Below are 24712 nucleotides of genomic sequence, written 5' to 3' on the forward strand. Positions count from 1 at the left end.
GGTGACTTGGCATATCCTACAATTCAGGGAAAAGCTGAAAAGTCAACTCAGGTCAGATAGGAGCTGGGCTACTCCGCTGATGTCATCTCCAGGAGTTACCTGCCCTTTCCGCTAGAACTTCATTGTCAAGGTGGCTAGGTCTCATCTTCCGGTCTCTTGCCCTCATTCACATTCCAAATTCCCAGAAGAGAGATGCCGATTGGCTCATTTAGGTGATGTATATGCCCTGCCCCAGCCAGTCTTGAGGAGACAAGTTCATGCAGCATAAACATGGCTGTTGTAGCCCAGAAAACATGGCCATGGTTCCCAGAGAAAAGGGAATCACTATGAGCAAAAGATGTGGAGTTACTGAGCCAGGCGTGCAAGGCGGCCTCCTGACTTATACCTAATACTGTTCCTCCCTGCCTTCTCCCTGCTCCTTTACGGAACATGTGTAGATGATGATAGAGTCCACAGGGTGTGGGATTGGGAGAAACAACTGATGACATGAAGGGGTGGAATGAACACCCGTTGGAGAACACTGAATAGTGTGCCTTTAACATCACCCTCTGCATCGATTAAGGTAACACTAGCTGCTGTAAAACCAGTACACAGAACATATTAGGGCTCAAACACCATAGAAGTTTCTTGCACTCCCAAAATCTCAAATGTGTTCCTGATCTGCCGGTGTCTCTCCTTCAAGAAGTGACTCAGGGACTCGGGCTCCTTCCATCTTGTGGTTTTTCCATATTCAATTAACAGGAGCCACCCAGGTCACTGTGTTCACCTGCATGGCGTCTGTGAAAGGAGAGGAGCCGGGAGGATCGGAGCTGGAAGCGACGCCCAACCCATCTGCTCACGTTCCACTGGCTGGAATGTGGTCACATGCCACATCGAATCCCGAGGGAAACCGGGAAGCGGACTGAATCTGTGAGCCCAGGAAGACAAGGAATCTGGTGTGATGAACTGCGAGTCCATCCACTGACTGTTAGCTGGACAGGACTTCTGTTGCTCTTTACTGGGATGTGGGTGCCTCTGTGTTCGGCCCCGTGTTACCCATGGGCACATCTGGATGCACAGAAAGGCGAGTGTGTGTTGGTGTTGGGCAGCCAAGGTGTGGACCTTCTGGGGAACTGTTCAGCTACATCATGATTTTCTTCTCTCTGGAAACTGTCCTAATCGATCCACAAAATTGGGTCCCTTCGGCCTTGTTGATACTACATGAGTTGGCCGTGCTGTCCCCAATTGGTTGACACAAAGTTAGTCACTTAACGGCCGATCAGATCCTCTCATCTGGAAATATGAAATTTCATCAGAGTCAGGGTTGGAGGTTGACTGTGGAGTCATCTTAATGACAGCCTCACCGACTGAGATCCCGAAGCCCCTGTGGCTCTGCGCTTCCCTAGGCTGATTGCTGGCGGCTTCCTTGTGTGTGTGGGTTGGGGGGGTTCTACTATTGAATTATTTTATATCTAGTTACTTAAATTGGTGGCTGTTTCTTGCAACCAAAATAATTTTAATCAAGAAAGAAATTTAATGTTTGTCTGACCTTGGGCAAATCACTCTAACAGCCATAGATTTCTCATTTGTAAAATGAGGTTAATTTTTATCTTCCTTCCCTATGTCTCAGGACTGTTAAATGGAATAAAACACACACAGTCCTCCTAAAACTGTGAAAAGCCATGCAAGTATAAGTGGTGCTATTCATCTATATCAAGAAGAGCGTTAGCGCTTTCTCCAAGCATGAAACAGAATTTGATTTCTTTGTGGTCGATTCTTCTCGGCTGCAGTACGTCTTCATAGTTGGGGGTTTACTTTTCCTTTCTTTTGCCAGATATTTAATACTTTGATTCCTTATGACACTAAAATGATCTATTTTGATGTTGCCTTTGCCAAACTAAGCCCACCTTTTTTGTTATTTCTACTGTTTGGGGCCATACTCAGCAGCTCTGTTTAAGAGTTTGAATCGAGCGGTGATTCTCAACCCTGTCATACTCAGTATCGTCTTTTTATAACGTACCTCACGCCCCCTGTACGTTCCTGGAATGAAATTGTATTCATTTGCCATGGCTGCCATAACAAAGTGCTATGGATTGGGTGGTTTGAAAACTGGAAGTTAATTTTCTCACAGTTCAGGAGGCTGGAAATCAAAGATCAATGTGTCAGCAGGGTTGGCTCCTTCCGAGGGCCGTGGAGGGAGGAAGATTGGTTCTGTGCCTCACTCCTTGACTAATAGGTGACCATCTTCTCTCTTCTGTCTTTGTATCATCTTCTCTCTCTCCATGTCTCTGTGTCCAAATTTCCCCTTTCAATAACGACACCAGTCCTATTGGATTAGGGCCCACCCTAAAGATCTAATTTTAACTTGACTGTTTCTGTAAAGACCCTTTTTCCAAATAAAGTCACATCCTGGGGGACTGGAGGTCAGGACTTCAACATTTGAATTTGAATTGGGGTGAGGGGACACAATTCAACCCACAGCAGCAATTTATTACATAGTCTCCCGACATGCAGCATATTTGAAAAGGTCAACGCAATGCTCTGACTTAAAAATAAATGGAAAGTAATTTATAACAAAACGATATGCGCTTCCATAGGTAAATGCTCAGGTAGGAGTAAGGTAGAACTGTGGAGCCCGAGTCAGATACCTGGGTCTCTCTGTGCAGCCTCTTTGAGAAAGCCACAGATACAAGGGCAGCCTGCCACAGGCCAGCTGTGGTGGCCACTCAGGTACCCTGGAGGCACTGCCATTGGTGCTACAGTGTCCCGAAGGGTGCTCAACTAACTCTTGGTAAACAAAATATAGTCTTCCCTCGATTTACATGGGAGTCTCATTCTTGGAAAATTCAGCATATTTTAAGACTTCCAATAAATATTTCGTGTTTGTACGTGAAACGAAAGGAATGGAGTTTTTAGCTACGTGAAGCTCTGGCGGAACATCTGAACTTCAGTCAGGATGCGGGATGACTCTGGACTGTGCAGGACTGACTGTCCCAGGCACTGCAGGGTGCTGAGCATTTTGGCTTCTACCAAATAAATATCTGTAGGACAGCCCTGGTCATTGGGACAAAAAAATTATGCACGTTTCTACCGTGGTTCTGATCCATCGAGGACCGAGGGACGAGAGAGGGCTTCAAACAGCCCAAGAGGAGCAACTGCAAAGACGAGACCAGGACGAGAAGCAATGGGGTGCGCCGAGCTGGAGGGATGGCGTCTACCTTCCAGGCAGATGCCCCACATCCCTGCATCGAGGAGGGTGAGACAAGATACAGCAACCAGCGGTCCCCTGTCTGTCATCTCAGAGCCCTGTGCGTGACCTGGAAGTCCCAACCTTTCTCCCCCAGCTATTTCCAGGGCTCAGCACAGCGCTCGGCACACCACTGGCGTTCCGTCCGTGTTCGCTGGGTACTGCTGAACGGCAGTCTCAGGCCGGGGCTCGGCGAGTGGGGATGAGGAAGTTCATGTGTATATTTGTTTACATATTCGCTCGAACAGTTCTTGCACTATGAGTCAACATTGTGCCAATTCCTGGAAAAACCCACCAGCAAGAGATAGTCTCTGACTTCAAAGAGTGCACAGTCTAACAAGGGAGAGAGACACACGAGTAAGTATGTTCCGACATAGTGTGAGATAAGTTTGGGGTGCTGTGGGGACATGAAAAGAGGGACACTCTGCCCAGGCTGGGATGTGGGATGCAATAAGGGAATTCTGGTCAAATATCAGGGATGACAAAGGGGGAGCCCCAGGGAGTGATGTACTGTCTTTCTCAATGGAGACAGAAGATGATCAGGCAGTGTCCACTGCTACTTCATTATGGATCCTGGTCCCACCCAAACTTCACCCCACACCTGGGGCTTTCAAAGTCCCCCCGACCTAATTATGTCCCTTTTGCTCTTCTTCTTTTGTCACACCCTCTCAACTCTGTCTTCTGGGTGTCAGCTCTACTCTGAGCGATGCAGAACAAATCCTCAAGGTCTGTGGATCTTGGGAGCTCCATCTGACTTAAGCTTTGCAGAAACAGCCTCTTGGGAATATGAGTAGCAACAGGCTCCTGAACCCCTCTAGGCCCATCTCCCCTTAGCCCCTTCCTCTAAAGGAGCTGGTGCGGTGTACTGTACCCTTTGATGTCTCTCCTCTGTGCAGTGGACAAAGAGCTGACCCTTTTTTGGCCTGCCCCTGCCTGCCATCTGTCCTCTCCAGTCTTCACGGCTGCCCACACTCCTAGCTGTGTTCACCATCATGGATGTTTTTATCCATGTCCAACTGTCTAATAAGGAGCTCTGGATTCCGGCTAGAATATGAGCGTGGAGACATGCTTAAATGCACTCCTAATGTCAACAAGGAGAATAGAATTAAACAAAAAAGCTGCTGAGTGGGGTCCAGAGTCTCAATAAAACATCTTTGTACTGGAGTGCGGAAGAAGACTTTGATGAAGGGAACAAATGGAGAAAATCTGGTCCTTGCTCACCCTCTGCGAATATGAAGGCAGTGTAAACACTTCCAGCCATTATTTCTAGCCAGAGAAAGAGGCCTAGCAGTCGTCTGGAGCCAAAGACTGCCAGGAGTAATAAGAAAACCCTTTATGTGAGTTTTCTCTGTCTGTTTAGTTTCTTATGCTGAAAAAAGGAGAAAAAAATATAAATAAATGATTCAGAGACATGTCACATGCAATTACCTCCACCAGGGAAAAATAAACAAGGCTTCAGTTCATTAGGAAAGTTCTCATGTGACCAGTACCTTCTGGTGGGTCCCTGTCCTGGCTGGAGGTCTTCCACCTTCTGAGCTTCCAAGTTGGGTTGCTCAAACTCAGCTGGGGCTGAAACCTGGCTCCAGCATCCAGGCAGGGCCGTCTCTAGGGGGAACTATCCCATTGGGGCATCTCCTTCTCTTCTCAATCACATTGTCCAAAGGTGAAATCAGGTTAAAGGGGGCATCTGGGCAGCCTGCGAGATGAGGAGTCAACAAAAGCTCTGGCCTAAGGAATGTGTCAGTGTTGGAAGTGGGGAGCTCACTCTATGAGTGCCCACACCAGCCTTCCATCTTTTTTTTTTTTTTAGCATCAGCTGCCCTAACCAGCTTCCAGTTCTCCAATGGCTTCTCTGGGATCACTGAGAGCAGATTACAGTGTGGTCCCAACTGGCAAACACCTTCCTGCGCCATCCCCTTGGGGCTGATTTCTGTCCAACAACATCAGAGCAAAGAAAGGTGAATTGTTCCTTTAACTTTAGTATTCAGTTCTTCTAGGACGGTGAGAGTGTTTAATCTTGTTGGCCTCTAGCTAACCTTATAAGCCTCCAGCAGGGCCAGGACAGTTGATCATTCAACAAAATCCATAAAAACAATGTCCTTTGAAAATTCTGTCTGCGGGGCACTGAGCCTAGGGTGTTATGTGCTTGGGTCTTCAAGGTGGTGAATGTTAAGTGGTGATGGCTTCCTGTGCTGACAACTCTTTCCCCACGCAGATGACCACGATTTTCAGAAAAAGCCAAGGCTGTGTATCATCAGCAACCTCGACTTTGCTGTTCCATATGTCAGCATTTTTAGAGTTTTCCTTCCCTTGTTTTCTCATTCTCTTTTATCTGTCTATCTTCATCTCTCGACAGATAAAACCCTAACCTATGTCTCAGTCACGTCCGCTCCATTCTCACTTGGAATCTTTCGCCAACAATTGATTTCACTTTTTAAATTTTTCCTTCTCTGCTGCCTTCTTCATTTCGGTCTACAGATGTCTCTGGCTTTCCCTTCACACCTCAAAGTTGGCTTGTTGAAAAATGCGTTTTTGTTTTTTGTTTTTCCCTACAAAACAATCTATTCCCTCAAGCAACTGAGGCCAAACTGGAGCCCTTTCGATTTACCTGCCTTCTTTTGCATATCTCTTGCATTTGGCTCCTCTCTTCCCATCGTTACTGTGACAAAGCCAAAGCAGGTCCTTACTAGCTCACATTGGGAATACAAAGAATAATGACTGTTTATTAAGTGTTTACTATTTGCCAGGCACTACGCTGCATGCTTTAGATACATCATCTCACTCTTCACATCAATCTTATGAGCATCTTCTACTATTACCCACTTCTTTTGAATGGGGAAACTGAGGCTAAGATCATTAAGTAACCTACCCAAGATCAGTACAGTCGGCAAATGGAAGCATCAGGATTACCACGCAGGTCTGCCGACCCCACAGACTGTGTTTCAACTGTGACATTAGGCTCATTATTATGGTTGCTTCGTCATCTGTCTTATAAACACACAGCTCTTCCTGTGCCTCCTCTAGTCTGCCTTATTCACTGGTACCAGAGTGATCTCCCTGACATAACCGATGGGACTGAATCTTCCCCCACTCAGAATTTCTCACTGACTCTTCATTGTCTGCAGTGTCAAGTCCAGACACCTTCTCTTGGCTTTCAAAGTCCAGCTTCCACCAGGAAGCTGTCTTCTCTCCTTTTTCAGCTGTCTACTGAAATCTGATCTCTCCTCCAGAATCCAATGCACATGTCATCTTCTCCATTTTCTGATCATACTAACCTAATGGTTGTTCTTTTTGCTTAGACTCTCAATGTGTTTACTTTGGGCCACTCTCGTGGTGCTTGTGCTCTGGACTGATTCATAATATGATTATCTGCATATATGTTTTAGTTATATTCTTGAGGTTAGGGATATGTCTATTTACTTTTTTAGCCCTTAAAACATCTGTCAAATGTCTTATGCAAAGAAAGTGTATTAATTAAGGGAACACCGATTGCTGTAACAGATAGACTCCTCAAATCGTATGACACATGAATGTTTATTTCTCACTCATGTAAAGTTTAATTAATGATGAAGGGGTGAGAGTGGTGCTCTGCTCCACATAGTCATTCAGGGGCCCAAACAGATGGAGACTCCACCATCTTCAGCATGTGGCTTCCAATTTTGCTTTGGACATTGACATCCAGACAGCAGATGTATTAATAGAGAGGGAGAGGAGAAAAACTGCATAAGAGCTTTCACAGCCTGAGTTTGGAAGTGACACATTTCATTTACTAGAACTTAGTCTCATGGCCATATAAGCCATAAGGAACACTAAAAAAAAAAAAATAGTCACTATGTGCTAAGAAGGAGAAGAAATGGGTTTGCTGAATAGCTAACCAGTCTATATTTGTGGATGAATAATTAATGTGTTGCTCTTTATCGGGGAAGTGGGTTGAGTTTAGAATGGTAGTCTCTGAAGCAGGGTACACACACCCCATGAAGTACAAGATGATCTGGCATGAGGAAAGGTCTATTATAACAGCTTTTCTAAAATCTAAAATAATAAGAACTTCAGCGTTGCTGACATTCTGTATATGAAATGACGCTGGTGTCTACATTTGGTCCTTATGTCAGAGTCTCGTGTCTCATCTAAGACACAAGTTATCTCGAGGGAACAATGGACATCCTCAGAATGGAGGGGCTGACAGTGGCCCCTGCATTCATTCATTTGAGTTCAAGGCGACACGACAAATTGCAGACCATGTGAGCTTAGTTAAATGAATTTGTGGTTGCTATTACCTTGTTTTAACAAAACCAACCCCTGCAAAGTGGATGAGTAGCTTTAAATTAACCTATAGAGAAATGGATGGTTCCATATAAAACTAATAATAAAAGCAGTGGTGACCCATTAGAAACATGCTCTGGCCAACCCTTGATGCAAGCTTTTCGTTGGCCACATTGAAGCAACACAATGATAATCTAATACATTCTGGCAGCAGGTTGCAAAAAAAAATATTGAAATGACCACAAAAACTGCTTAAAATATGATTTACGTCGTAGACCATTAATAATGAAACTCAAGCTAAATGTGTTTTGTTAACTTGGGATATCAGCTAAAGCTGATATGAAGCCAACATTGTTTGCAAAACCTTAAAAAAGCTTATTATCCAGAATATGAAGGTAAATCCCACATCTTTTTTGAATATTTAGAGCTATTCACTGCTCAACCCAGTGCTTCACAAAAATCACAATACATTTGGTGATAAATATTTGGAAGCCTCCTAAGGGCTTATTTGAGTTTCTTATTTAATTATGTTTCTTAATTAATAATAAACAAGAAAAAGTTCCATAGTGTGGAGGAAACACTTGTTATTCCTGTTGTGGTGACAACAGCCGGGGGAAAAAAATGCATAGAACACAAATTGGTGCCCAAACTAAAACGCATTCCTTTGTCAGCAAATATTGTTGGAAGATGCCTTGAAAACATCACCGAAGATTTGAAGAAATAAGCACCGGGAGAAATTAGATAGTGTGGGAGGTTTACTATACAGCTGTTTCTAACCTATGGAATTTGCTGATTCTACTCAGTACTGAAATACATCTAGGACTTTCTCTGTGAACTTTCCAAAGAAAGATGGACTGGAAAAGATATTTTTAATGCTAAATGACTTCTGCAACCGGAACAATGATTTATGAGAAAATGACATGAGTGTAACTCTTGATGTGGCAGCCGATTTGACCAAAATATGAAAAGACTCCCCAGGTAACCCCACAGAGGTAGATCCGAAGGCGATTTTCATTGACCACTCCCTTCACAGACCAGCTGCCATTGGGAAGAGGTTGTTGCTGTCACTGGAGGGTTCAAAGTTTTAGAGGGTGACACTGATGAGACTCACTTTCAAAACAAAATATTTTAATAAAACAAACACAAAAAAAACTTTAAAATATACAAGACTCTTTAGGGTATTCTGTAATGGAAGGGAAGTAATTGTGAACATGTTTTGTATCACACAGAGTTTTTCTGGTTATCTTTTGTAAAGTTCTTAAAAGAATGTCCAGCTTAGAGATGAGGCACCCAGTTGCTTTTACTGGAACACGAGTATTGCAAATTCACAGACCTTTTCTGTGGCATGTGGCTGTCACTGGCTTCTAGAGCTGGCAGATATTTTTGAAGTGATAAATAAACATAAACCATAAAGGCAAAGATAATATTTTAACTTTGAGTACGAAAGTTACTAATTCTCAAGAGTACATCAAGCTATGGAGAAAGCATTTTGAAAACAGATGTTTGGAAATATTCCACTGCTATGTAGTATTGTCGAAAATGATGTGTTACCTATAAAAATTCATATCTGCACATTAAAAAATAATTGGAAGCTTTTTTTTAACCTGTTCAGAAATCTTCCAGAGGAAGTATTTCCGTGCGTTTTTAACCTATTGTTAAAAATATTAAAAAGTCAACGTCTTCTAGATTACAAGAAAATTCTATTACATTAGGAAGAAAAGAACTTATTAGTGCAAGTTCAAGGAAAACTTTGTCATGGTTGATATAAAAGATTGAACAAATCGCATCCTGACCTAGTAAGTACAAAACAGACACTCACATCTTCCACTTGGTTCTCTCACATTTGGGCAGTTATTTTTTTAGCCATGACAGCCAGTAAAACCACATCTCTAAAACCAGATTTTTTGTTGGTTCACAAAGCATAAAGCTCAGGTTTGCAAAATAATGAAGTATTTTAATCGCCTATCTCTCATTAAAGATACATTCTTAAGTACCTTTTCATTATCAGTTCATTTTCTGTGGAAGACGAGCGATGATGCTTAATTCAGTTTATAAAACTCTTCAGAGCCTGTGACCACGCATCTTCTTGGCATCACTCACCAGGTGACTGTAAGGTCATGAGCGAAAACGAAGCTTTTGAGCGATTCGAGGAATCTGAATGATAGATGGGCTTCAAACCAGAGTTAAGAAGTTCTCATTTTGAAAAGCCACCCGTGGGCTTACCTGTGCTGCGTTAACAATTGAATAATGCCTGAATTGGTAGATAAGCCGGTTAAGAAGTAATACTAGTAATGTGTCCTTTGCTCGTTCAGCATTTATTGGTTCTCCACCATGTGGCAGACACTCTGTAGGTACAAAGAGACCTGAGACAACGTCCTGCCCCTCAAAGAACTTAGAGCCCAGAATCCACGGATGACCGGACATGACAGTAGTGACAAAATGCTGACTAAAAATCTTTCCTCCTCTTTTTTTTTTTTACTTTCTTCAGTTAAGTTTCTTTTAAAAAATGACTTAACCTCAACTCTCCTCCAAATTTCTACCATCGTGTTCTTGGTTCCTCGGACAGGAACCAGAGATAAGTCTGTCACAGAATCCTGAAACTTTGCCCTAATTAATTAAGATCCTCTAACAGTTCGGTTAATCCCATCTGCTTTCAACATGAATCTTCTTATAATCTTGAGATTTGCATTTCCTGGCTCTTTTTTGTCATTTTCCTCACAGCTTCTTATTAAAATCCCATCTTGAAGCTGTTGACAGCTTCCTCTTATCCTCTGGTAGGAAAATAGAGTGACACATTAAGCTGACATGAAGGGCCATGATAATAAACCCCTGTGATTTATGAGCATTGACTGTGTTCTAGGTAGTGAGCTGAGCCCTTTACGCATGTTATTTGATTTAATCCTCGCTTCAACTTTTGACCCTGACTGGGGGAAATTCAGGCTTCGAGGGTTATTTAACTGGCCCCAAGTTACGCAGCCACAAAGTCATACCCCACATTTGTGCAACTCCAAAGCCCACCATCCGACCACTGTGCTACCCCATCTTTCCTTTTTAACTGTGCACTAATCCTAAAACAACCCCACATATAATACTTAAATTAGTTAAATCACCCCCCCGCAAAAAATCCTCAATGTTGAGATGCTCCTAGATTCCTCCATCATCCAACCAATGGGTCATGGTTTTGCAGCTTAAATGTGCAGGAAAATAGGCTTCGGTTTCAAAGCTGCCCTTGTTATTTCTGTTAGACCCCAAGCGGCTGGCTTTCCCTCTCCACCTCCTCTTTTCCAATTCCTTTTATGCCATTTGCTGTGCCGGGCAAGCCAGTCGTTGCTGTCCGGCCTCTGTAGCTGCAGCCCTGCTCTCTGCCTGCTTGTTAACCCTGCTGATCCTCAAGACCTAGCTCAAAGTCCCGTCCTCTCTGAGGCTGTCCCTGGGACCAGCCCTCAGCAGAGTGGATTGCCCTCCTCCGTGAACCCACAATTTATTAGAATCACAATTTTACCGTCCATCACACGGCCACATGGGAGACCGAGGCTGTGTCTGTTCAGTGTTTTATCCCAGTGCCTAGGACAGCGACTGGCCCTGAGAGGTGGTTAATTAGTGCCAGTTGAAATGAATGAATGAATGAATGAATGAATGAACGAACGAAAGGAAAGTATGGAACGGGGGCCGAGATAGGAGGATCTGGGGCATCTGACCACCTCTGTGGCTAGACCGGTTAGATATTCCAGAACTTTGTACAAACACTCAAATATGACTCAGCCAGCCAGTGTGAGCAGTGTGTCTTAGAGCAGGGGAAGAAGGGGAGTGAGCTCTCCCGTAAGTATCCACCAGTGTTGAGACCGATTCCCCCCGCCCCCCACAACTTGACCTAATCCAAGTTCAACCCAAAGCTAGGAATTCCAGAAAACATTCTAGTTACCTCTACATGGCTTAACCCAAAACAACAAGACTGTTGTTTTCTGGGGTCTAGGACACTGTGAAAAAATAAAGGGGAAAAGTGAGCCGATTACACATGTAAAAGTAACATTTTTCTGGGGTGTAATGGGGAGCTGGCTAGCTCATAGAACAAAATATCATAGTGTGCAAGACCGAGAGATGGGGGGCATTAGTTTCCAATTGCTGCTAATACAAATGATCTCAAATGGCGTGGCTTAAAACAGCACAGCCGTATTGCCTTCTGATTCTGGAGACTGGAGGTCCAAAACCAGTTTCACTAGGCTAAAATCAAGGTGTTGGTCAGGCTGCGTTCCTTTTGAAGGCTGCTTCCTTGTCCTTTCTGGCTTCTAGAAACGAGTTCTATCCCTCGGCTCAGGGCCTCTTCCCCCGTCTTCGGTGTATCAGGCCTACCCTGCTTCTGTCCTTACATCTTCTCTCTCTCATTCTGATCCTTCTGCTTCCCTCTCGTCAGGGCCCCTGTGATTATGTCGGGCCCACCTGCATTATCCTGGAGGTTTCTCCCGCATCTCAAGGTCCTTACTGTAATCACACCTGCAAAGTCCCTTTCGCCATGTAGCTCATATTTTTATAGGTTCCCAGGATTAGAACATGGGCATTTTGCGGGGACCATGATTCTGTCAACCACAGGGATTAAGAGGTAGGTTCAGGAAGAGTCCGTGTCCTGGTCCCTAAGGGATTCATTTTTTATTTTTGTAAAGGAAAAAAGAACAGTCAAACTAACAGAAACATACAGCCCTCAATACAAAAGAAAACAAATCAATTAAATATTTATTTTGGCTTACTTCTGAACAAAGCAGAGAAAAATTCACTTAACATACAAATAATCAAATTAACTTTGGTTGAATGCACCTCTTCCACCAACTAGCTCTGTGACCTTGGGAGAGTAATTTAATTTCCCTGATCCTAGATTTTTAAAATCACAACAGAAATACCAGTGCTTATTTCCCCAACTGTTAGAAATGAGATATTTTAAACAAAACATACAAAGCATAAAAAATGAACTCTACTTCTTCAACCTGAATATACCTTAATTCCACTAATTAAAAAATATAAAAATGTACATCCAGTTGAGTCAAAAGTCAGACGATGCACACAAAAATGCAAAGGACTTAGCCAACTGCACATCGGGCACAGAATAATTGCAGTCTACTCAGTGAGATTTAATGTACGATAGGAAGATTCTCAAGAACGTTGCCTGAAATTTTAAATATGCGCTTTTTTAAATTAAAAATTTATTTCCAGCAGCATGAGTTATAACTGACATATATAAGGTATACAACGGGTTGATTTGATACACTTACGTCTCCAAATGATCACCACCATTGTGTGAACACCTCCACCAGGGCACGTAATTGCTATATTTTTTGTGTGTGTGGGGAGAACATTTAAGGTCTTCTCTCTTAGCAACTTTCAGGTATACCATACGCTATTATTACTTGTAATTATTATCTGTAACGTACCATGCTGTACGTTAGATCTGCAGAACCTATTTATTTTACAACCGGAAGTTTGTACCGTTGACCAACATCTCATTTCCTCCAACTCCTGGCCCTCGGTCACCATGGTTACCCTCCCTGTTTGTGAGAGTTCCACTCTTTTAGATCCCACATACACTGCATAAGTGATGACATGCAGCGTTTGTCTTTCTCTGTCTGATTATTTGACCCGGCACGACTTAGGAGTCAACTTGGGGGGTCCCCAAGCAATAGAGAATACGCAGCTGAACTGAAGGGCCCGGGACCGGCAGGCACAGGTTTGGTGGCTGCAGTGTTTTGGAGGATGTCCGGTCACATTGTGGCCCAGGCTCTGAAGCGCTGGTGGAGGAGGGAACTCGCGGACATTTGCATCTGGGCTTGATGGTCACAGAAAAAGCAAGTATATCAAGGGAGAGTTGTTGCCTGGGCCAGGCAGCGAGTTTGCAGCCTGAAGGTCTCCAAAGTGTGGTCTTGGCCAGGAGCTCAAGCCTGGGACACCGGCGAGCACTCCAGTTCTGCTCTGGACCTATAACTTTGCAGATGGTGCCCATTTCCTGTGGCTTGTTACCAAACAGCTCGGTCCCCAGGAAGACGGCCACCTTCAACGGAATGCGTGACACTGTGGATGAGGGTGGCACCAGTGCACCTCGTTCTCCACAGCTGTGGGCAGGTGAGAGCGCGGGCATCCCTGAGCGGGCTGCAAACATCTCCTGTCGCTTTGTGTCTCTCCTTTGGAGAATAGCTTTGTATATAGCGATCAGTCATTGTGAAATAAGTAAAAGGCTTCTTTAAAACTTAGCGTTTTAAAGTAATTTAGTAGAAAAGTAATAAATAAACCCAACGAGAGTGGGGATAAATGTAGAAATGGTCATCTACCTAGTTCCCCTCCCCCATATCTCTAACCCAGCCTTGACTGTGCCTTAGAATCCCCCAGAAAATGTTGAAAAAATACCGGTGCCAGGGCCCTTCTCCTGACCAAGGAAGTCAGAATCTCTGGGCGTGGGGCCAGGGTACTGTGCTTTTTAAGCATCTCTGAATCATATCGATGTCCAGCCAAGGTGAGAACACTGATCCTTGTCACTTTGTGTTTGAGCCTCCCAGGGAATGAATTTCCAGAACTGAATTCCCAGTCCCCAGTGGCCACATCTCCATGATGTCCATTTTTTGGTCTAACCCACCCCAAGTCTGCACCCGTTTCGTCTCCCTCAGGTCTTCACTGAATGCCTCGAGGATGTACAGGTGCTTGAGAAACAGTCTAAGGGGACTCCAGGTCCATGGCCATGATTGCCTGGACTTCTTTGAGCCCCAGAGAGAACTGACTCCTGGTAGACATGACAAGGGAAGTACCTCATCTCCCAGGGACAGGTCACATGGCTGCTGGCCTCCCCTGGCATTAATGATCCTTGAGAACCAGTCCCAGCTTCTGCCTGACCAAGCAGTGTGTGAGGAGGCTCCTTACCCACCTGTAAGCTCCTTCTCTGCACCCTGTTCCCCACACCGGGCATTTCCCAATCCTGCCCCAGGGAGCAGTCACCCTGCATGACCTCTACAGCTACTGCACTTTGCCTTAGATGAAAAGACTCAAGTTCAAATCAGGGTTCTGGACTCAGTTTCCCTGGCCTCCTGGACCTAAGTTTGTCTACTGATATAGAGTCCCCAAGTGGAGACCCACAGCTTCCCCCGATCCCGGAGTCTGCCTATTTTCTGGTCTGGTTTTCTCCAGTCCAAGCCTTGCTCATGACAATTATTTTTCTCAATTGCCTCATGCAAGGTTTCCATGGGGAACCAAATCTGGTCCCCATAAATGTGTGGTGAGCTTTAAATAAATACTCACAGTGGCATTACAATAATGTCCACCAGACATAACTCCAAGGGAATGGGTGGAAACAGGGTAGATGAGAATGTGGTTTTTAGCATTAGTCTTTTAAGTGCATAAGTATCTTGGTGAGTGGTAAAAGAACCCCATCTGTTTATTTTACTTCTCCCTCGACTCAAGTTGAAGACTTTTTGCCTATAAACCATGAAGATGCAAATTATTATGGCCATTTTGTGGGCTTTCCTATTATAAAAACCACTACTTTCCGTGGTGGCTCCACATTATTCTATTTTGAAATTTTAGGTGACATTTTTGGTGAATTCTCAGCATTCCTTTGTATACAAGTGGAATTTTGTCAAGCGTGGGAGTGTCAAACCTTTCTCCTTTCTCTGAATTTACTATCCTCTGTCAAAGACACTTGTCCAAATATCCCCTTTCACCTAAGAACTTAGAAGATGATAGTGATTTGATATCACCTAGTTCTTAGATTGTGCCCTTACCTGCCAGTAGGGCTCCCCTTGTTACGACACTGTAAATGGGGCAAGCCTTCAGTAAGACATCATGCCTAAAAGGTGTGTCCTTTGGCAGAGGTCAATGTCATCAAGGGTGAATAGGGAGGAAGTGTCAGCCTTCCTCTTCTAGCCCCCACATCTGTCAGAACTTTAGCATGAATGCTCTGTCTTCCACGTGCCCCATCCCAAGTACCACACTGCAGAAGACTCTTTGGGCTAAGGTTTCTTAACTCATCGAGTCTCAGTTCCTTCTTCCCTTGTTGATGTAGTTGGGCATTACAAAAGCCCTTCATTATCTTAGAATCATTTACAACAAAATTGTTCGCAAAGTTTGCTTCTCCTTCCATTCAAATGGCTTGATATTTGGTTATTTCATTTATTGATGGTTCTTCTTCCAAGAGAGAGATGAGGGAGATGAAAGGAATGGAAGGTAAGACTTAACTTGGGCTTATCTGGGTGGTTCAAATAAGTCAGCAAAACAGTGTTCTGATTTAGTGCCCCTGGTTCTTATTTAGTCTGCATAATCAGGAACATATACGTGACATGGACAAAGCTTTGGGAGTTTGTGAGATTTTCTCCACGTCTACTTCACCAGTGATAAAACAAGGAATGTAGCAACCTGTAACACAGTGGCTCTCACCTGAATGAAAATTAGACTCACCTGAGGAGCTTTAAAAAAATGCCAATGCCCAGACCCTATTCCAGATCTTTGGGGATTAGGCCAGGCGGTGGTACTTTTCACAAGCTCCCAGGTGATTCTAAAGTACAGCCACAGTCAAAACTTCTGGTCTAGTAAGTTACTCAAGATCAGTAGTTCTCAAACTTTAGCATGCATCAAATCTTTCGGACAACTTGTGGGGCTCAAAAAGTTGCATTTTTTACAAGTTCTCAGGTGGTGCTGGTGTCTTTGGTCCTTGTTTTGGGACTAACTTTGAGAATTATTGGTCAAGAGATCTGAGATAAAAATCTTAGCTGTGCTGCGAATTCCCCATAAATTTGAATAATTACTAATACCTTCTCTTCGTTTTGATGTTCTACAACAGGATAGACAAACTTTTTCAGGCAAGGGCCATATAATAAACATTTCTAGCTTTGTAGGCCATATGATCTCTGTTGATCACATGATCTACTTAACTCTGGCGTTGTAGCATGAAAGCAGCCATAAACAATGTATAGACAAATGGGGTGGCATGTTCCAATAAAACTTTTTTTAAGGTGGCTGACAGGATTTGGCCCATGGGCCATAATTTGCTAACCTCTATTGCATAGTTTCACTTCTAACATATCTAAGCGAGGATTTCTTTTCACTTATCTGATTTGGTGTTCTTCATGCTTTCTGAATCTGAGGATGGATGTCTTTCATCCATTCTGTAAAATTCATGGTTATTTATCTTTTTAAGTATTGCTTGTCCACGTTGTTTCTATAATCGATTCAGAAGCTCTGATCTGGTACTATGTTAGATTTTTCTCCCTTTACACTCCATGCCGCTTAACCACTTTCTAGTTTTTACCTCTGTTTTTCTGTGCTGCATTCACATCTATTTTTCATTTGTAATAGTACTTTTTGGCTCCTTATGAAATCTGCCTGATGTATTTGATAGTCTCTTCTATCTTCATCATATATCCAATCCTCTCATGTATTTAAGTATTTTTGCATAAACTGATTTCATATTTCGTGTTGATATTTTCAATGTTTGTGATCTTTGAAGGTCTGTGGTTCATGATTTCCATGCTTATAGTTTTCATTCACGTGGTGACTAATTTCTTCAGGAGTTTGGTGAATTTTGATGTTGAGGTCTTGTGCCTTAGAACTTTATTTGTGATAATTCTTCAAGGCCTAGGTTCAAACGAGGTCATGCATTTATTTCTGTCAGATGACTGGGAGGACTCCCAACCTGGTCTCACTTTAAATTCCTGGCTTTAGAACTACCCAACTAGTATTTGGCTTCCTGTTAGAAATGCTAAGGGGACACTTCTTTCCAGCTCCACCTAGAGCCGAGCTAGAGACAGAAATGTCCCCTCCTGAGCCCCTTTGAGGGGTAGGCTCTTTTTCTCTGGTTCAGTTTTCAGGGTATTGCCCTTTAGTGGTCTTTGCTTTCTGTGAGGGGTCTCCCAATCATCACGTCACCTTGCCTGCCTCTGGTGACTGCACAACCCATTAAAACCTGAGCTAGGCCACTGAGAAATGACCTGTGTCTTCACAGGCAACTGCTGCCTCCAGCACTAACTCTCTTTTCTGGATTTATGCTTTCTCAAGGTTTCTGACCTCCTAGGAATTCCTTGTTCTGATGCCAGTTCAGCTGTGCTTTACAAAACTTATTTTAATTAATGTCATCTCTAGCATTTTAAGTGGTCTGCTTAGGAGTTGTGTCACCATATTGCCAGGGACACCAGTAGATAACCACGTCCTATTTCCACTTCCTCATCTCTAAATGGAGAAGCCAACAAAACCAGGACTTAACGTAGTTCTTTTAAAAAAAATAAGTGGATCAGTGATTTTCATATGGTTCTCAGAATTCTTAGTATTATACTGTTGTTATATTATTGTGCAATCTGAGGACAGACTAATGAATTATTTCTCATATTGAATCAGGTTGGTAATAAGAAATTATTTCATAGGACCATCTTAAAAAAGGCGCTGTATAGAATTTGTGGACCTGTCATTTAAAGCTTTGAGCTTCCCTGTAGGATTCAGAAGACCCACATCAAGTTACAATTTGTCAGTTCGCTAAAGCACCAACATGAACCAACTATGCCTAGAGGCTTGTAGCAGAAACAAATCGCTTGACTTCGTGACTGGAAAGCATCCTCATCCTTGGGCAGTGTGTTGACTTACACTACAAAGTAAGTCTTTTGAAATTATAAAACAACAACAAATATTTTTGTTGCATGTGTTAAAAAGGAAGTAAAAGTAAAGGCTAGAAGTCTTGTAAAATTCGAAGAGGCAGTTAGATTGTGGTGTGCATAGATGTGCAGGAAACACAACTCCCAATGGAAATGTGATTCGGGAACATGCCAGGAGCCTGAACAAATTTTCCACATTCTTGAGTTGGGGAATTCTGGAAGAATCAAGAGTACCATCTCATGAGGATTTCAAGCGCCTACTGCATATTAATAAATAGCTTTGTGAAAAATAGAGTTAGGCAAAAATGTTAAATTTAAAAAGAGTCTGTACACTTTGGCAGTTTGTTACAAAATGAAACATACCCTTAGCATATGATCCAGCAGTCAAACTCCTTGGTATTTACCCAGAAGAGATGAAAACATATGTCCACACAAACCCAGCACATGGATGTTTATAGCAGCTTGATTCATAACTGCCAAAACTTGGAAGCAACCAAGATGTCCTTCAGGAGGTTAATGGATAAATGAACTATGGTATGTCCAAACAATGGAATATTATTTAGAGATAAAGAGAAATGAGCTATCAAGCCACGAAAAGACACAGAGGAAGTTTGAATGCATATTATTAAGTGAAAGAAGCCAATTTGAAAAAGCTACATACTATACAGTTCCAACTCTATGACAAGCTGGAAAAGGAAAAACCATAGGGTCAGAAAAAAGATCAGTGGTTGCCAAGGGTTAACGGGGAGGAGAGATGAAGAGGTGAGCGTGGAGGATTTTTAAGGCAGCGAAACCATTCTATATGATACTGCAATGGTGGACACATCATTACACATTTGTCCAAACCCATAGAATGCACAGCACCAAGAGTGAACCCAACTGTGGACCCCGAATGATGATGATGATGTGTCAACGTAGGTTCACTGATTGTAACAAGTATACCACTCGGGTGGGGGATGTTGATAGTGGGGGTGGCTGTGCGTGTGTGGGGGCAGGGCGTATTTGGGAATTCTCTGAACTTTCTGCACAATTTTAATGTAAACCTAAAACCGCTCTAAATAAATAAAAATTATTAATTGAAAAAAAGAAGAAAGAGCCTGCAGAATCTAATGAGTTCGTACCTCAGCTGCCTCTTCAGAGTAGCTGTTACCCCATGAGAAAAAAAAAAAAAATGCACCTGAAATAACACACAGGACCTAGGCCAAAGTGCCTGCTCCTCCAAGTGTTTCTGCCTGGCCAGAGAAGTGACCTTGGCCCTGGGAGGGAGGCATGAGCATTGTGTTTCGGGGCTGGGGGAATGCAGAATGAATTGCGGACCTTCTCGCACATGCCCTCTGCAGAAAGGTGAGGCAGAGCCAGAAAGCCATTCGGGCCTCTGGTATTTCCAAGTATTGCAGGAGTGGCTTTCTGGGAAGGCTGGAGTGGGGGGCAGAGCGTTAAAGTGAGCTGGGGGGCAACTGGAAGAGCCCACCTCTAGCTTCTCTTGATTCTTAGTAAAAAGCAGGACCTACACATAGACACACACTAGCGTACACAGATGTAGACAGATGGAGAGGAACACATTGATGCACACATGCTCAGCAGACACTTGCATACATATGTGTGTGCACATTCAGAGCTCATGTCTGTTATAGATACACACAGACAGATGATCAAGGCAGCTTGCCATTCTGGAATATAAGCGGTAGCCACTGATAAACACACTGTCTCGATAGCCCGAGGAGTTAATTGTTCTAACACATGTTTCCTGGGAATGCAACAGCCTTCCAGAACAATCAGCACTCCCTCCTCCATCACTCAGCAGCATGTGGTGAAGCTCTGTCTGCATCTGAAACTCCTAGGACAGTTTCTGGCAAATGCACACATGTGTTCTGCTCAGTCTGCCTGCGGGCGGCTTTCCCACCCACGAGTCAGCAATGCCTAAGGCAGGTTGTAATTTAGCGCTGTCAGCGGATGACTCTTAGTTCCCTCAAATGACACTGGAGGTCTTGGGGGCAAGAAAGTGCTGCCTGTGGCTGCCTGAGAGGGTCAATGACTGACAGGAGTTGGGGAGGAACCTAATCGTGCTGGGCTGGCCTTGGTGTCCCTCCCGCCCTACAGCTTTGGACCTCTGACTGGGAGCCTGAGTCTCAGGGTTGCATAAGTGGCCTGGAGCAATCAGCGGTAGGATGGCCTTTCCAGTAGTTTGGGACACTTCTGCCTCCAGGCTACTCATGGGAGAGGATCTTCTAAGTAGAAACAGACCCATTTGCACATTGGCAGATGGAATTTGACTGAATGTGGAAAAATGCTCAACAGAGAGCTCAAACCAAACATGAAATTAACCCAAACAACACCTTTTAAGTTTAACAAGGACTTAAAAACTATTTTGAAAAACTTCTGGTACTAACAGACAATTTTTTAAAAATTATTTTAAAAACTGTTGATTTAAAAAGCAGAGAGGCTTTGATACTTTCATTCTTATAAAAATCTCTGCTTTTGAACATAATAGAATTATTGTTCTTTAAACTTATTTTACTGAACTGTTTTGTCACTGCAGTAGACAGAACAGCGGTCACCCAAAGATGTCCTAATCTCTGGGACCTGTGACTATGTCACCTTACAGGGCAAAGAGGACTGTACAGATGTGATTAAGTAAGGTAGGATTTTGAGATGAGGACATTACCCTGGATTATCCAGGTGGCCCATTGTAATTACAAGGGTCCTTGTAAGAAGGAAGCAGGAGGGTCAGAGTCTGTTCTGAGCACAGAAGCAAAGATTGGAGGGCTGAGCTTTGCCAGCGGAGGAAGAGGCTGCAAACCAAGGTGGCCTTTAGAAGCTGGGAAAGGCAAGGAAACAAGTTCTCTTCTGTAGCTCCGAGAAGAAGCATAGCCTAGCCAACACTTCAATTTTAGAATCTCTAACCCCTAGAACTGTAAGATGATAAATTTGTTTTCAGCCACTAAGTTTGCGTTAATTTGTTTCAGCAGCAACAAGAAACTAATACAACTCACTGTGACTGGTCAGATCCAGCCTGCTAGCTTGAAAAAGGACTGACGTATTGACAAATAAATTAACTGCTCCCTGTGGACCTCCATACATTTTCCTTGGCTGCCTTCCATTGTTTCAGTGAGCTTAGAGTATGGATTGTTTACATATTTTTCACTACGCTAAGTGAAAAATCCATGTCGAAAGGTTTAAATCTAACTGTATCTAATTATAGGCATCGTCATCCATTTTTGTTGGGGATTATCTCACTGTGTTAGTTTTCCAGGACCGCCAAGACAAAGTACCACAGATGTGGAAGCTTGAACAACAGAGAGTTACTGTCTCTCAGTTCCGGAGGCTGGAAGTCCAAGATCGAGGTGCTGGCAGGGCTAGTTTCTCCTGAGGCCTCTCTCCTTGGCTTGCACGTGGCCACTTTCTTACTGTGTCCTCACCTGGTCTTTTTTCTGTGCACACACACCCCTGGTGTGTCTTTGTGTCTAAATTTCTTCTTTATATAAGGACACCAGCCATATTAAATTAGGGCCCACCCTACAAGTACTGAAAAGATAATTTTAACTTAATTACCTTTTTAAAGGCCCAATCTCCAGTTACATTCTGAGGTACTGGGGGTTAGGGTTTCAACATATAAATTTCAGGGGACACATTTCAGCCCGTAACACCTGTACTAAGTACATGTGAGAGAGGGTCTGTGGTAGCCAAGCAGACCGAACTGTGCTTACTGCTTAAAAATCATGCTAGAAATCATGCTAGATGACCTCCTGTATAGTTGGATGACATGTCAGAACTACTCTCTATAATTCCATGTTTACGCTCAAGTGTACTATAGTATGAATTAATTGGAACTATATGACAGTCATCTTATGGCCCACAAGGAAATGTGTCCCAGAGATCATTAAACTAAGATGAGGACTGGCCAGCTCTGGAGTGGCAGGAACAATCCAAGGAAAAATCTTATGGGGTTAGGGATGAGATGGGAAAGGGCTGTAGAAATGCAATTAGATCCGTACCTCACACCATACATTTTATAAGTACACCAAAGGGATTATAGCCCTAAATGTGAAAAATATACTTCAAAAACTATTAAAAAATAAAGGAGTAGAAAAAAATATCTAAAATAAATAAACAAATAAAGCCCAAACAATAAAGAAAAAGGTATATCTATATATATTCAACTGCCTTAAATTTTAAAATTCTACAGAAACACTTCTTTTACTTCTTGTACAGTAAAAACTTTTTGTACGGTAAAAACTCCTGTTGGTGAAAGATTGCAAAACACTGGGAGACACATGCAATAGACCAGGAATTAGTATGCAAAATACAAAAAGAGAAAAATAAACGTGGAAAAAACATGAATGAATTGTCCGAAGAGGAAATGTGAATGGCTAACAAACAAGCAAACAAACAAACCAAAAGATACTCAAGCTCAGGGAAGGCAAATAAAAAGAAGAAGAAAGATCACTTTCCACCCATTGTGTTCGTAAAATTCGGTCGTGGGGCCATCCTGACCTGTCGACAAGGTCGTAGGGGAAATGGTACTTTCACAAACAACTCGCTGGACATGTGAACTGGTAAAGGCATCTTAGAGAGAAATTCGGTGGCGTTCATGAAAATGTGCCTACCCTGTGTCCTAGAAATCATGCTAGATGACCTCCCGTATAGTTGGATGAGGGTCCTGTACACAACCGTGTCTGTCACAATGCTATTTGTAATAACAAAAGAAAGGGTCATGATTGCAACATCCTTCCCTATAGAAATAAATAAATAAGATGTGATTTTCTCCTATAATGAAACGCCATATAACACTTAAAAAGTATAAATAAAATTGATATGTATCGGCGATAATAGATCTTAAAAACGTAAGGTAGAATGTAAAAAGCAGATGCAGATTGATGGGATATAGACAGGTAATGTACTCGTATATTTTAAAAACAAACCCATGCTCTGCATGTGTTTTAATCGATGCAATATGTATCTAGAAAAAAATTTTAAGAAATGGAATGATACACAATCATTTTCATCCCTAGAGAGATGCGGAGAGGCATGGGCGAGGGGTTAGCGGTTTAGAGGTCATTCATTAGCTAATCTCTCTCCTTGACTCACTCCGCCTCTTTTTCTTTCCTTCATGAAATGCTGCGTTAGGGGTGCCTTCTTCCGGCGCCAGCGACTGCCCCCCACTGTCCTGAAGCGAGTGCTTCCACTTTCAGCAGCTCATATGAGAACAACCGTATTCCCATAGACTCCACCTCTCGGTTCCATTTCTTCTTTCTGGACCCACAGAGATTAAATCGAAGGTTCCTTTAGTAGGACTCTCCTTCGGCATGCCAAGACGGCTCTCCTCCATTTATAAGCTTCTATATCAAAAAATGTCGATGACTTTTATGCAAATGCAAAAGCACGTGAACATCCCATAGGGATGGCACCACGGAATATCAAAAGGGATGAGAAATGACTTTTAAAATTCTCTTGGATAATGCAGAAGAAACTAACCACAGAGCGTTAGGCCCATCTCAGGTAGTGAAGTTTTCTCGGGGCCTGGCGGCAGAGGAGCTCTCCCTGGGAAGGAGAAGGTACATAATTGATGAACAATCCTTATCAAACTTGAAAAGGCAAAGACACAAAGGGAAACCGGATGCCTGGTTAAGAAATGATACCTCAGCAGACACAAGAGGAAGCTACATTATCTCCTTATTAATGACACTGTATATTTTATAAGGGAGTAGCAATGCCTTGCCAATTTCAATGACGATGTGGGCTAACAAAGGGACCCAAACGCTGTTATGGGTAAGTTTATCTGAAAGGTAAAGACCTCTGGTGACTGCATCCTCCACGGACATGGATGTTTATTGGTTGGTTTCTTTTTCACCTGCTTGCAAAGTGACCAATGGACAGGAAAGGCTGCTGGCATTCAGTTGGAGAGGATCGGTGTAGTTGGGGTGACCTGAGGTGTCAGGTGTCATGGTGGGTCAGAGGAAAGGGGAAGGGAGCAAACCCAAGCTCAAGTTCCCACTGTGAGCCCTGGAACACAGGTTTGAACTCGACTTCCTGGAACGCAAATGTTTTTCATTGTTTGTTTTCAACTTCGCTGCTCTCAAAAAGACTGCGAAGGCATCAATAACAATACTAAAAATAGTTCATGGCTGGTATCAATTGATCAAAATGGAGAGGATTGCCCTACCTTATGGGTATATCCTGGAGGATACCTGCCCCGCCCATGGCTCTAACCAATCAGGCTCCGGGAAACATTCTGGAAGGTGACTTGACACAACTTGCTCCTTCTGAAAGGTCTTTGGGTGTCCAGAGTTAACAGAGGGGCTGTAATCATCCTTTAATCCTCTCCTTATAACACCCCATCTTGTGGCCCCATCTTTGGCGAATGTTCTCTTCTTAGAACCCCGTTCCCCATCTCCACCTGTGGCTGTCTTACCTCAAAGCCGTTTCTTACATGGCTTTCCTTTACCCCTCACCAGCTTCCTTACCATCCGCCCCTCGTTTCAGCTGTGCGTCCATTTTCGAATCCCGACATCTCCCCGGTGGGTAAATAAATCTTTGCGTGGTGGTTCCCAGAGAACATCCTCACATTTGGAGGTGTTGACCACCTACAGCAGAAAACAATGATTTCACCACTTTT

General features: G+C 43.2%; 1 protein-coding gene across 1 annotated transcript in view; it reads left to right on the forward strand.

Moving 5' to 3' along the window:
* The first annotated feature begins 5137 nt into the window (after positions 1-5137).
* KCNE2 (potassium voltage-gated channel subfamily E regulatory subunit 2) overlaps positions 5138-24712 on the forward strand; it is a 57120-nt gene continuing 37545 nt past the window's right edge. Inside the window, exon 1 of the mRNA XM_039857997.1 lies at positions 5138-5184. The gene's annotated coding sequence lies outside the window, so the exon portion shown is untranslated. The remainder of the gene's footprint in view (positions 5185-24712) is intronic.

This window comes from Pteropus medius, unplaced genomic scaffold, assembly GCF_902729225.1.
Source record: "Pteropus medius unplaced genomic scaffold, Ma_sr-lr_union100, whole genome shotgun sequence".
Classification (NCBI taxonomy): domain Eukaryota; kingdom Metazoa; phylum Chordata; class Mammalia; order Chiroptera; family Pteropodidae; genus Pteropus; species Pteropus medius.